We start from the raw sequence: 13,785 nt of genomic DNA on the forward strand, positions 1-13,785 counted from the left end.
AAGATGCAAAATAATTAGTAAACAGCAAAACTTAGATGAAGTTGAAATTAACTACATCATCCAACCACCCACTCACAAATCCTTTCTCTACCACCACCTGTATCCAAGAAGGACCAGAATTGGTCATGTCATCAGCAAAGGGTTTAGTAACAGCCCCTCAGCTGTCCCCAGCTCCCAATCGCCCTGGTTGTAAGGATATTTTTTTCTGCGGTTTGTGGTTAGAGCGCCCCCATGTGTTTCTACTTCGCCTTAAGTCTTTTAAAGCAGGGGTCCCCAACCTACCCCCCGCCCCCCGGCCACGGACCAGTACCAGTCCATGGCCTGTTAGGAACAGGGCTGCATAGCAGGAGGTGAGCGGCGGGCATCTGCCACTCTCCATCGCTCACATTACCGCCTGAACCACCCCCACCCCCAGAGTCAGTGGAAAAATTGTCTTCCACGAAACCAGTCCCTGGTGCCAAAAAGGTTGGGGACCGCTGTTTTAAAGGACCTACTGTATTGCCAGCATCCTGTGGATTTATAGTGGGGGGAGGGGTGCCATATCTCCTAGAATCACCACAACACTGAGAGGTAGTTGGAAACCTGGGCTCAGAGGGGCTGGAGGACCACAGGAGAGTGGTAAAGCCAGGGTTCTAATCCAATTAGGCCAGCGTGTTCTTTCTGCCACCTTTCCCTGCATCACACTGGTCTCTGGGCACAGAGCCTGGTCCTCAGGAACTGACGTGTGGATGGCTCCAAACGCTGGCATTGTGCTGGCCTCACACTCCAGTCCAGTAGCTCTGACCCTCAAGCCTGGGGGCAGCTCTTCCCTCAGGGGAGAGAGACCCCTCCAGCTCATCTTCCCCTCCAGGTCCCACCCTCGATATTCACTTAGTGACCCACTCCCGGAGGCTAGGACCCCAGAGATGAACAAGGCTGTGGCTGCAGTCACGTCCCTTCCTCCCTTCAGACGTTAATTCGCTGAGAGGTAGAGCCACGCTCTGGCTAAGATGCTGGGGTCAGACAACCTGTGTTCCAACCCTCGTTCTGCTACTTTCTCACCGGTGGTCCTGCCCCTGAGCCTCAGCATCCTCGCTCTTCAGAGAGTTAGTAGCAGCATAAAGGGGATGGTGCACACAGGGCTCTGGGGGCAGGGCCTGGAAGGCGGTAGTCGGCGATTCTGCATTTACTCAACAAACTCAGAGTTTGCAATGGGTCGGGCTCTGTGCTGGCTGGAGACAGGAATGAATCCATTTGCTTCTTGAGGCCCAGGACGACCCAGGAGGCAGATATGTAAAAAGCTAGAGCTCCCACCCTTTCCCATACACACGCCTGAACGCCCAGGGACAGCAAGTACAGGACCGCCTCCGGACCCCAGGTTCCTTCCTTCCCCTCCCATCCTCAGGCCTGCCTTTGACCCTTGGGCCATCTCTTAGTGCCCAACCTGGCATTGGGAGTGGTGGGGAGAGGGTGTCGTTCAGCATCTCAAAGCCCACAGGTGCCTCCTTTTGGTGGGCAGTGGGCTCATCCCCTCCCCACCTGAAACATGACAGCCCACCCCCTGAGAGCTGGGCCCTGGGTTTTTCCCACGTGGTCCAGAGGACCAGTGGGAGCCAGTGGGGATGTGGGGATGCAAGAGGCAGGCCTGGGATGTGGGCTGTAAAAGGGGGTGGGGCTGGGCACCCGGTGGGTCAGCTCTAGATGCCAAGAAGCACCAGGGGCTCTTCCTGACTCAGGAGGTAGACATGACCCTCTTGGAGCTGGGGGAGAGACCAGAGCAGCCTCCCCAGGTGTGAGGTGTTGGGGAGGCCCCCTTCCCCTTCCTTCCTGGCCAACTGTTTTCTTCTCCTGTCTCAACCTCTGCTGGCCCAGTCCCAGGGAAGGTGAGCTAGGGGCAGGGGCCCTGAGCACACCTGTCCTTCTCTCTCCCAGCAGCTCCCAGCATGGGCAAGAGATCAACATCGTGGTCATCGGCCACGTGGACTCAGGCAAGTCCACCACAAATGAGCGTCTTATACAAATGCGGGGGTGTCAACAAGAGGACCATCGAAAGGTTTGAGAGGGAGGCCTCCGAGCTGAGGCTGCTGTGTCTGAGTGCCCCCCGCCCCCTTTCCAGGCTTGGTCTCCCTGGGAGGGAGCGCTTATGCTGGGGGAGGGCACAGCCCGCTCCCGCTGAGCACCTGCTGCGCTGGTAGGTGCTTTTCTTAATCATTCCAGGCAGGTGGTGTGGCTGCCATTTTCCAGGTGAGGAAATGAGGCTCGGGAGGGTTAAACAGCTCGCCTGAAGGTGGCGCCAAGGTTTAAATTCAAGTGTGCCACACTGTATCTCAGGAGGTAAAGCTGCATCCCCATTTAAAAGGGGGGGGGGGGGGGGGGGGGGGAAGGGGCTTCCCTGGTGGCGCAGTGGTTGAGAGTCCGCCCGCCGATGCGGGGGACACGGGTTCGCGCCCCAGTCCGGGAAGATCCCACATGCCGCGGAGCAGCTGGGCCCGTGAGCCATGGCCGCTGAGCCTGCGCGTCCGGAGCCTGCGCGTCCGGAGCCTGTGCTCCGCAACGGGAGAGGCCACAACAGTGAGGCCCGCGTACCGCAAAATAAATAAATAAATAAAAGGGGGAAAAGGATTCATTGGCCGTGCATCTATTATGGATGTTGAGGCAGCCCCTGGAGATACAACGGCTAACATAACAAGCCTTGTCCCCCGGGAACTGTTGGTCACACACCATTGTGCCACACGACCAGCTCAGTAACCGTGTGGGTGCTGCAGGAGCCCAGGGCAGGGATAATGAGCACGGCCTGGGAGGCCCTGAAGGCTTCCCAGAGGAAGGGACACCCTCTGAGTCTTGAGGGAATGAGGAGGGTATCCATGGGCCACGAGGAGACCAGAACAGCAGGTCAGAGCACCTCAGGTGGGGTGCGATTGACGATAGGGGGACATGGGCCTTGACAGCCCTGCTAAGGAGTCTAGCCACTGTCGCTGCAGCCACTAAAGGACTGCAAGTACGGGAATGACGGGGTCAGACAAGTCTTTTAGGAAGAGCACACTGCGGGCAGCAAAGGGACAACAGACCAAAGGGCCCAACACTGTGGTCTGGGAAGCCAGTCAGCAGGTTGTTGCAGCTGAACAGGTGAGCAAGAATCCTGGCCTGGGATCAGGCAGCAGCAGTGGCAGGGAGAGTAATGGATGGAGTCCAGGGGCGCGGAGGTGGGGGATCCACAGAACTTAGGGGTTAGCTCTAGGTAAGAGGGTGAGGGAAGAAGAGGAATTCCTGGCTTGAGAAAGTGGATGGTTGGTGAATACCAGAGGCGGAGCTGGTCTGGGTCTGAACGAGTCTGCCCTAGATGTGTGACACTTGAGGTGTCCACGGGGCAGCTGTATATTGACGTCTGGAGCTCGGGAGGGAAGCCCAGGTTGGAGACTAGACCACAGGAGTAAGCAGGGCACACGCTGTGGGAAAGGGTAAGGGACAGAGCCCTGGGATGGGTGGAGAAAGAGAAGCCCATGCAGGAGAATGAGAACGGAGGGCCAGGGAGGTGGGTGGAAAACCTTGGAGAAAGTTGAAGAAGCATGTCAACAAGATAGGAGGGGTCTGAGAACCAGCTGCTGCAGAGGTATAAATGAGGAGGATTGAAAAAAGACAGTAATTAACAGGGCATACATTTGTGCCATCGGCTACAAAGATCCCGTTTTCCTACTCTTGGCTTCCAGAGGTGCTGTCAGTTGCTGTGGAGCCACTTATGTGGCAGGGGCCAGTCAGGAAAGCTTTAGAACCCTGAGAAAAGACGGGCTGGCCCAGAGCCAGTATGGTGGAGCATAACAGAGAAGTTCATGGAGAAACAAATGACCGGATGTGGTGGTTCTCAAGTTTTTGGGTCTTAGAAACCCTTTATACTCTTACAGGGACCCCAAAGAGTTTTTGTTTATGTCAATTAGACATATCTACATTTACCATATTCAAAATTAAAATTGAGTTTTTAGGGCTTCCCTGGTGGCGCAGTGGTTGAGAGTCCGCCTGCCGATGCAGGGGACACGGGTTCGTGCCCCGGTCCGGGAGGATCCCACATGCCGCGGAGCAGCTGGGCCCGTGAGCCATGGCCGCTGAGCCTGCGCGTCCGGAGCCTGTGCTCCGCAACGGGACAGGCCACAACAGTGAGAGGCCCACGTACCGCAAAAACAAAAACAAAAACAAAAAACTGAGTTTTTAAAATATTTAATTCATTTTGAAATAACAGTATGGGGACTCCCCTCGTGGTGCAATGGTTAGGAATCCACCTGCCAGTGCAGGGGACACGGGTTCGAGCCCTGGTCCGGGAAGATCCCACATGACGCAGAGCAACGAAGCCCGTGTGCCACAACTACTGAGCCCGTGCGCCACAACTACTGAGCCTGCGCCACAACTACTGAAGCCCGCGCGCCTAGAGCCCGTGCTCCGCAACAGGAGAAGCCACCGCAATGAGAAGCCCGCGCACCGCAACAAAGAGTAGCCCCCGCTCGCCGCAACTAGAGAAAGCCTGCGCGCAGCAACAAAGACCCAACGCAACCAAAAATAATAAATAAATAAATCTATTTTAAAAAAATAACAGTGATAAACCCCTTACATATTAAATAAATATCATAGTTTTGTGTTTGAAAAGTAACTATTTTTTAAAACAAAAAAATCTTAGAGCGGTGGCATTGTTTTACATTTTTTGCAGGTATCATTAATGTCTGGCTTAATGGCAGACAGCTGGATTCTCTTATCAGCTTCTGCATTAAATCTGTTGCAATTTCATGTCATGTAGCCTCTAAAAACCACAGCTAGAGGACCTGGAACCACTCTTTGAGAACTGCTTATCTAATATATATTCTAAACTGTGGGAGACTTTATACAAGTTCTAAGTCAGGACACCTAGGTTCTAGTCCTATCTCCTAATAAACTAATTCATTTTCTTGAAGAATCCACCTGGTCTCTGGATTCTCCTGATCTCCACTCTGCCTTCAGGGCCTAGCACAGCACTTAGAACTGAAATGAACAAATGTTCAGGGCCTCCCAGCTGGCAAGAGGCAGAGTACACCCTAGACTAACATGGTAACCTGTATATGCTACAGAATTTTTAGTAGCCTCATTTTCACCAGTGCTGAAAGAAATTCAACTTACCCAGGATCCCAGGGGTAATTCTCAGTCACAGCTACCATTTAACACAGGGTAATGGTTAAGAGCATGAACTTTAGCGTCAGATGCCTTGGGTTCAAATCCTGCCTCTGCTGCTTATTACCTGTGTGATCCTGAGCTAGTCAGTTCATTTCTCTATTATGTCATCTGTAGAATGGAGGTAATAAAACTTCACTGAATCGCTGTGAGAATTCAATGAGATACTCCATGTTAAGTACTAAAAACAGCGCCAGGTACATGGTCAGCATTACATACATGTTTGCTGCTGTTAATTCAAGGCTAACTGTGGCCCTGGGTCATTCTGACTCTAAAACTTGCTCTGAAAGAAAAGCTTAATTGTACAAGTAATACATTCTATTATTTTAAAAATTCAAAGGCATCTCCATACACTGCCCTGTTACTGTCTCCTCTGACTCTCACCTTACTTGGGAACTTTCTTCTTGGTCGGTAGGCAGATTTGGAAGGCAGAGTGACCCTGGGGTTTTCCCTCCCACTCCTGGCCCAGATGGGCAAAGGCTCCTTCAAGTACACCTGGGTGCTGGACAAGCTGAAGGAGGAGCGGGGGCATGGCACACCACTGACATCTCCCTGTGGAAGTTCAAGACCAAGACACACTACATCACCAACATCAATGTCCCGGGTCGCAGGTACCACCAGGGGGGGCTGTCTGCTCTGCCATGGGGGCCCTGCTATGGGGATGGGCAGTGGTTGTTCTAGGACAGGTCTGAGTTGGACCTTCCTCTCTGTCCCTCAGGCCAGGCAGACTGCACTGTGCTGACCGTGGCAAGTGGTGTAGGCGAGTCTGAGTCTGGAGTTGTCAAGAACAGGCAGACCCGTGATTATGCACAGCTGGCCTATACACTGGGCGTGAAGCAGCTCATGGTGGCAGTCAACAAGATGGACATCACAGAGCCTCCTTACTGTAGGATGCGCTTTGAGGAAATCAGCAAGGAGGTGAAGGCCTCTCTCAAGAAGATCGGTTACAACACTAAGGCTGTTGTCTTTGTGCCCATCTGAGGCGGGCTTGGGGACAACATGACAGAACCCAGCACAAAGGTGAGGGCGGATGGGGGCAGGGCCAATTACATGAGACTTTCCAACTCAAATCTTTGGGCTTTTCCTAGAATATAATACCTAGGATTTAGAGTGTGCTTCTAGGCCAGTCACTGTGAGTGATCTCCATCGCCATGGGATACATGATTTGATTTCCATTTTACAGAGGAACAAACAGAGGTAACTCAAGACTATGTGACTAGTAAGCATAGAGCTTCACTGTCCAATATGGTAGCCACTGATTATATGTGGCTATTTAAATGATTAAATCAAATAAACGCACTTCCTTAGTTGCATTAGCTACACTTCAAGTGCCCAACAACCATATGTGGTTACCATATTGGACAGTGAAGTTATGAAATATTTGTCACTGCAGAAAGTTCTATTGGGTAGTGTTAGCAGAGTCTAGAATTCTAGCCCATGCTCACTGCGTCTAAGCTATCCTACCTCTCAGGATGGGTTAGGCAGTTATGGGGGCAATATAAATGTCTAAGATATAGTCACTGTGCCCGTGGATCCCAGAATCTGGTAGGGTTTAACATTCCTAGATGAGTGTCACCCTACTAAGGAAGTCTAGCTCTAGCATCAGACCTGGGTTCAAGCTCCATTTCCATCCCTTGCCCACAGTAAAGGGACGAGGGAGGTATTAATGCTCTGGGACTTAGGACTCACTTCATGGGGTTGTGGGAATTACCTGGGAGATTCCACATGGGCAACTGTTCACACAAACAGTTGGCGCTCAAGCGCTAACTGCTACTATTTACTGCATTTGCCTAAAGCCTACCTTTTCTATAACTGACTTGAGGATTCTTAAGCTTTTTCTCCCCGTGTACATAGCTATCTTTTTCTGACTATAAAAGTAATGTCTAACATTTTACAAGGAGCATATCATGCAGATATGAAGCATAAACTGCAATCCCATGGCTTAACAGATAACCTAGTTTTCATGTAGTTCTTTCTCGACGTTCACAGCTGGACTCAAACTAAACATAATATTCTATAACACTTCTAATTTTTAAAATTTCCTTGCCATTTAAACATGTTCAGGGGGCTTCCCTGGTGGCGCAGTGGTTGAGAGTCCCCCTGCCGATGCAGGGGACACGGGTTTGTGCCCCAGTCTGGGAAGATCCCACGTGCCGCGGAGCGGCTGGGCCCGTGAGCCATGGCCGCTGAGCCTGCGCGTCCGGAGCCTGTGCACCGCAACGGGAGAGGCCACAGCAGTGAGAGGCCCGCGTACCGCAAAAAAACAAAAACAAAAACAAAAAAACATGTTCAGGGGCTTCCCTGGTGGTCCAGTGGTTAAGACTCCATGCTCCCAATGAGGGGGCCCAGGTTTGATCCCTGGTCAGGGAACTAGATCCCACATGCTGCAGCTAAGAGCCCCCTTGCTGCAACTAAAAGATTCTGTATGACAGCTAAAGATCCCACATGCCGCAACTAAAAAAGAACCTTCATGCCATAACTAAAGATGCCACATGTCACAGTGAAGATCCCGCGTGCTGCAACTAAGACCCGGCACAACTAAATAGATAAATATTTTAAACATGTTCAATAGTTAATGAGTGTGTTTTTTTTTTTTTTTTTTTTTTTTTGCGGTACGCGGGCCTCTCACTCTTGCGGCCTCTCCCGCTGCGGAGCACAGGCTCAGCAGCCATGGCTCACGGGCCCAGCCACACCGCGGCATGTGGGATCTTCCTAGACCGGGGCACGAACTTGTGTCCCCTGCATCGGCAGGCGGACTCTCAACCACTGCGCCACCAGGGAAGCCCAATGAGTGTGTTTTGTATTGAATCTCAACATACAGTATTTTGTTTAGCCATATCCATTATTAAATGAAAATGGTGATTAATGATAGAAAAAATTACTATGTGACAGATACCAGACTAAGCACTTTACACATACAGAACCCCGTGAAGAATGCATTTTATTCCCATGTGAAATAGGAAAACTGGACACAGTTAAGGAATAGCCCAAGGGCACAAGCTTCTAAGAATACTGTTTCTAATTTTATTTAAAATTGCCATAAGCATTTTGGTAAATAAATCTTTGCATGTGTCCTCAATAACTTAATTAGTATAATCTCTAACGAAACAAAGGGTAGGCATTATTTTGGAGTCTTCTGACATACCCTGCCCAATTGCCCTTGAGAAAGATTAGAACTGCCATTGGTAATGTGTTCCTTTGGACAGTATTTGAAATGCTGCACACAGGGCACTGTGCTTGGTGCTGAAGGTACCACAGTGAATAAGAAGCAGCTCTGCTCACAGCACTCACAGTCGTGTGTGTGTGTGTGTGTGTGTGTGTGTGTGTGTGTGTGTTGGGAGTGGGGAATAATATCGTGTATGATGACAAGTGCTGAGAAAAATCTAAAAGGTAAAGGGACAAGGTAAGAGTGCATTAGTGGTAAAGGGGGACTCATCTAAAATGACAAATCTGAAGTTTTTGATGTCTGTTTCCCCACACCGACTTTTTTGTTTGTTTTTGGCTGCGTTGGGTCTTAGTTGCTGCACGTGGGCTTTTCTCTAGTTGTGGCGAGTGGGGGCTACTCTTCATTGTGGTGCGCGGGCTTCTCACTGTGGTGGCTTCTCTTGTTGTGGACCACGGGCTCTAGGCGCACGGACTTCAGTAGTTGCAGCACGCGGGCTCAGCAGTTGCAGCACGCAGGCTCTAGGCATGCGAGCTTCAGTAGTTGTGGCACGTGGGCTCACTAGTTGTGGCTTGCAGGCTCTAGAGTGCAGGCTCAGCAGTTGTGTCTCACGGGCTTAGTTGCTCCGCAGCACGTGGGATTTTCCCAGACCAGGGATCAAACCCGTGTCCGCTGTATTGGCAGGCGGATTCTTAACCACTGTGCCACTAAAGAAGTCCCACCCACACCCTGAGTTTTGTTACACATTTCAGCTAGTAAGATAAGGGAGTTTCATGCTCATGTCCTTTTGAGCATTTATTAGGCACCTACCATGTTCTAGATGCTAAAAGAACAAAGCATGCAGCCAGTGGACTAGATGGTAGACTTGGAGTTTAGACTCAGCTCTCAAATACCTGTGACATTGAACTCCTCGGTTTCCCCAGCTTTAAGATGGAGATGATGCCAACCTCAAAGGCTGTGCAGGTCTGTGAGTTGGCACAGAGCTAAGTGAGTTGCCAAGTTCATCAAATTAATTGAAGAGCTCATCCTCATTGAGGAGGCTGGTGTTTGATGAGGAGGCGGCCTCATTATCAACTCCTGGTTTAGCCATCTGCCAGTCATGGGTCCTTTGGCGACCTACCTCTGACCCTCAATTACCCCCTCTGGAAAAAGAAGAGATACTTTTATTTTTTTTACAAGTTTGAATTATTTATACAAAATTACTTATTAAATTTTTTCAAAGCCTCCTACCTCTCCCCTCTCCCCCATCCTCTATAAGAGTTGAGTGTTAATAGAAATGGTAGCCTTCTTCCTTGGGCCACTAATTTTTGAGTCCATGAGGCGAGATGTGTTCTGTGTGGCTTCTGTATTGCAGAGCTTTGCTTCTCTTCCATGGAAGAAGGCTTCCTTGACTGGAGCCTCCTTCCCCATCCACTGAAACCTTCCCTGACGCCCCTTCCCCACCCTTTCACCCATGGCACTTGTTGCCTCTTCCCCTCTGAGAGTCTCACTAAGAACTGAGAGTTCACAGAGCTTGCTGTGAGTGCCCTCAGGGCCAGGGCACCTACCCCTCTCTACAGTGCTGTGGTAGGGGCCGGTGTTTCCTTTGATACAGGTGGGATACTGAAGTTTTGAAGCCTAGACATTTGCTCAAGGACCTACGGCTGAAAGGAGGCACTTCATCAGGATTCCAATTGTCTGCCTGACCTATAAGGTCCAAGTGCTGACCAGCTCTTGGTCAGCCCACCTGGCCCTTAATATCAACCACCTTGATTCTTTCTGTATGTCCTCTGTCCTGGATTTCCAGTTAACTGATATATCTTTGAAGGCAAATATGATGTCTCTGATGAGCTTTGGGTAGGGTTTTTAGAGGAGTAAAGACAATGTCTGCTTAAAAGGCCTGCATACAATGCACTGTCATACTGAAAGTCCTCTTCCCAGAAGGTCTTTTACTCCATAATGTGCCCTTGCTTATAAGTCTGCTTCCTTGGGGAGCATCTTAGTCTTTAGAAGGTATGAGCGTTGGAGTATCTGAGTCTTGTTCTCCTTCTTATTACTAATGTTTACTTAACTTTGCTGAACATTAACAAGTCCTTTCTCTTCTCTGGACCTCAGTTTCCCCATCTGTATAATGAGCAGATGGAATGGGATGTAAGGGCTATTCAGATTCTAGGAATCTCTGCTTCCTAAAACGTCTGGGCTCAATTCAGGGGCAATGCCTGCGAGATGTGGAGTAATTGCCACCATTTAGGGGGCACATAGTACGTATCAAGTATTGTGCTTGGTGGGCTGAGTGTGGTCTTTTGTGTCTTTACACTGGTCTGCCAGTAGGCAGTGATATTGCCGTTTCACAGATGAGGAAGCCCAGGCTCAGAATGCTTAAAGAAATTCCTTGAGGTCCCATGTTAAGTGCGGGCTGGTACCTGGGACAGGCTTTCTCAGGGCTGAGTAAGGTGCACATGTGGTTGCTTTTCCAGATGCCCTGGTTCCGAAGCTAGAAAATTATCAGGAAGGAGGGGAACGTGGTAGGCACGAAGCTACTAGAAGCGCTGGACTCCATCATGCCGCCTGCCTGCCCTACAGACAAGCCCCTGTGGCTGTCCCTGCAGGATGACTGGGGGTGAGCACATGCTGGGTGGGGGTACTTGAGGTTGAGGGCCCACTAGGGTCTGGTTTCTCTGTCCCTTCAGGTATTGGCACCATGCCCGTGGGCCAAGTAGAAACTGGCATCTTTGCCCCCTGCAACATCACCACCGAGGTCAAGTCCGTGGAGATGCACCGCAAGGCCCTGGCTGAGCCCCTTCCTGGTGACAACATGGGCTTCAATGTGAAGAACGTGTCCTTAAAGGACATCAGGCAGGGCAACATGGCAGGGGACAGCAAGAATGACCCGCCCTTAGAGATGGGAGCTTCCTCTTCCAGGTGAGAAAGCCCACTTATGGGTGTCCTCCTGAAGTGGCCATACCATCCTGAGAGCAGAATGGGTCACTGGGTCATTCAGGAAGTGGTCACTGAGCACAGGCTCCATGCTGGGCTCTTGTCAGCAGTGTAGGTACAGTCAGTCTGGGTTAGTACCCTGACTCTGCAATGTATTTGCTGTTTGCCCTTGAACGAGATGATGCATTTTGGTGACCTGGTTAATTTCCAAAGTATGATCTTGATACCTTAAAGCAGTAGTTCTCAAACCAAATGCATTAGAAATCACTGGGGAAATGTTTCAAAAATTCAGAGTCCTAGGGCTTCCCTGGTGGTGCAGTGGTTGAGAGTCTGCCTGCCGATGCAGGGGACACGGGTTCGTGCCCCGGTCCGGGAAGATCCCACATGCTGCGGAGCGGCTGGGCCCGTGAGCCATGGCCTCTGAGCCTGCGCGTCCGGAGCCTGTGCTCCACAACGGGACAGGCCACAACAGTGAGAGGCCCGCGTACCACAAAAAAAAAAAAAAATCAGATTCCTAGAACTCTCCCTAGTGGTTCTGATTCAGTGGGTTTGCATGGAACCTGGGAAGCTGTATGCTTGGACCTCTCAGGTGTTTCCTTGACCCAGAGTCAGAATATGAAGCCCTTTCTTTTTTCTTTTATTTTCAATTTGGCCACACCACGTGCCATGTGGGATCTTAGCTCCCTCTACAAACCCGCGCCCCCTGCAGTGGAAGCACAAGTCTTAACCACTGGACTGCCAGGGAAGTCCCATGAAACCCTTTCGTAATGCAATGTCTAGCACATTCTTCTTTTTTTAAAAAAAAATTAATTAATTAATTTAGTTTTGGCTGCGTCGGGTTTGTTGCTGCCCGCGGGCTTTCTCTAGTTGCGGCAAGCGGGGTTACTCTCCATTGCGGTGCACGGGCTTCTCATTGCGGTGGCTCCTCTCGTTGCGGAGCATGGGCTCTAGGCGCTTGGGTTCAGTAGTTGTGGCACGCGGGCTTAGCTGTTCCGAGGCATGTGGGATCTTCCTGGACCATGGATCGAACCCGTGTCACCTGCATTGGCAGGCGGATTCTTAACCACTGCGCCACCAGGGAAGCCCCTAGCACATTCTTCTTTGTGCATGTGGAGGCTAGGACTACCTTGCAGTGACCCTGGGATTATTAAATGAGGTGATATATAAAACAGCTGACCTGGGGCCACCTAACAAGTTAAGTAGCTATTATTATAATCCATTTTTCTAAAAGGTGGGGGGAAGTAGTACACATAATCATATCTATTGCTCATAGACATCATTTATACCCAGCTCTGTCACTTCCTTGCTATGAAATTTTGGGTTACACAGCCTCCCTGCTGTGAAAATTAAAGTGAAATGAATGACATTTGCTTTGCACGGAACTTGGCATACCCTATAAACATTCAAATATTCACTATAATTTAAAATGTGTCCAAGGCAGCTGACCCCTTAGCTGGTTAGAGCCACCTCCTTTGAAGGATGCTTGGCTAATACCCTCCTCATCCTCCGTCCCCCCCACTTCCCCCCAGTTCCAGGTGATCATCCCCAACCATCCTGGCAGCATTGCAGCTGGCTACTCACCAGTTCTGGACTGCCACAGCGCCCAACACCTGCAAGTTTGCAGAGCTGAGAGAGAAGCTTGACCGGCACTCAGGCAAGAAGCTGGAAGACAGCCCTAAAGCCCTGAAGTCCGGGGAGGCAGGCATCACCCAGATGATGCTGAGCAATCCCATGGGCATGGAAAGCTTCCCTGAGTACCCACCCCTTGGTAAGGCCCAACAGCAACCAGCTACCGGGGCTGCTACCTCCTCCTCCCAGCTCCAGGGAGCCAGTTGGCCAATGTGTCACACCTGAGCTAGGAAGCAGAACCTGGTCAGAGGATCTGAGTACCACGTCAGAAGGGCCCAGAAAGGGAAAGCAGCTTGCCTAGTGTCACAACGGGAAGGCAGGGGCCACTTTAGAGCCTTGCTAACTCAAAGTGTGGTCCGTGCACCAGCAGCATGGGAACCCCCTGGGAGTTGGTTAGAAATGCAGAATCTCAGGCTCCATCCAGACCTGCTGAATTCAAATCTTCATTTTAACAAGATCTCCAGGTAACTGAGGTGCACATCAAAGTCTGAGAAGCACTGACCTAGAGAAGGTGAGCAGTAAAGAGATGAGTAGGGACTTTTTTTCCTTCCAGTACTCTCTGGTGCAGTAGTTTTCAAACCTAGTGGATTACCAGAACTACTGATGGAGCCTATTAAACCCAAAGGCTCAGATTCCCCAACCTCTTAGACTCCCCAGTTATCTTAGGCACGACTGGGCTTGAAGCACAAGAACTTTCTGAACTCAGTACACAGGGAATGGCACTGCCTACTCTGTGCTAGGCTCTGTGCTGAATGTTAGGCTGTCAGGGTCACCAAAGCCATGGAGAAGAAAGCAGCTACTTGAGGCATAGTCACCAAGGTGGCCATAAAAGCCGCCAAAAAGTGAGTGGTGACGGCTACTCAGGCCCCTCCAGGCCAGGGGCAGCCCAGGCAGAGCCACACCCGGGGAAA

General features: G+C 50.6%; 1 pseudogene; it reads left to right on the plus strand.

The window, feature by feature from the left end:
- The window catches only part of LOC116754177, an 83,789-nt pseudogene that overhangs the window by 68,251 nt on the left and 1,753 nt on the right, over nt 1-13,785 (plus strand).

This window comes from Phocoena sinus, chromosome 1 (genome assembly GCF_008692025.1).
Source record: "Phocoena sinus isolate mPhoSin1 chromosome 1, mPhoSin1.pri, whole genome shotgun sequence".
NCBI lineage: Eukaryota > Metazoa > Chordata > Mammalia > Artiodactyla > Phocoenidae > Phocoena > Phocoena sinus.